Genomic DNA, 1,203 nt, shown 5'->3' with positions numbered 1-1,203 from the left:
GGGACGAACAATATTAAGGAGGGGGCAGTGTTGTGTCAGCGAGTCACATGACTAGTGTGACGCCACGTTTCTAGAACTATCCTGTACTTTGGCGAATGCTCTAGTATTTACTAGATATAGGGTAGTCTGGTATATAAAAGAGGGTGACAACGTGACGCAATAATGTGTGTGTAGATAGTGAGTAATTGAACTGCAGACAGAAGTATTATTGACGTTCGTTGATATAGCGTTTGTTTTAGCGCGATTGTTGAAAATAAGTGTATCGTAAAGTTGTATTCGGAAAGAATAAACTAGTTTTATTAAGTAAAGAACTTGTGTCGCTAAAGTTTTGTCGGAACGAAGTTACGGAAAGTTAATTAACAAACGGAGACGTAACAGTTATTTAATGTTCACGTGACCAGAAGATTGGATTTGTTCTGGACTTATTCTCAAAGTCCGGATTGCTTATATCTTGACTGAAATCTGGCAATCCTGTTAGGTCCCAATTGGCTCAGCGGTAAATTTGAAGGGTTATAACAATAAAAACCGGGTTTCAATGCCCGCGGTGGGTACAACTAGCACAGCTAGCCCATTGTGTAATTTTGCGCTTAACAACAATCAAACAAATCACTGAAAGTTATGTTTTGGTGGGAAAAGGAAATTCACAAGTGAATAACTAACAAGTTAGTTCGCAGAATAATACCAGGTAATTAAATGTGACGATATGACGCATGTTATACAAGCAACTAAAATATTGTTACGACAGCGGGGGGTCACGTGACACTTGTAACACGTCATGCGCTTCTAGAACGTTCATGAAACCTCGAGAGGTTACTAGATATGCAGTATTCTTGTATATAAGCCGCCAAGAACTGACGGCAGCAATAGGTAATTGAACTGCGGACAGAGAGAGATGTATTGTTGAGCGCGCACGTGAGACGTTCGTTGTGAATTATAACGTTTGTTATAGCGCGACTGTGGAAATTAAGTGTATTGCAAAGTTGTATTCAGAAAGAATAAACCAGTTTTATTTAAGAAAGAACTTGTGTCGCTAAAGTTTCATCTGAAAGAAATTATACGGGAAGTTAACTAACGACCAGAGGCGTAACAGTATTTTAGGTTGTTAGTAGTGAGTAAAGGTCTATGCATCAAAAAACCAAACTAGAGGGGCACTAATAGAGCATATTGTTACGTCTCCGTTCGTTAGTTAATTTTCCGTAAATT

This window comes from Limulus polyphemus, unplaced genomic scaffold, assembly GCF_000517525.1.
Source record: "Limulus polyphemus unplaced genomic scaffold, Limulus_polyphemus-2.1.2 Scaffold1050, whole genome shotgun sequence".
In the NCBI taxonomy this organism is placed as follows: Eukaryota; Metazoa; Arthropoda; class Merostomata; order Xiphosura; family Limulidae; genus Limulus; species Limulus polyphemus.
This window is presented reverse-complemented; position numbering follows the sequence as displayed.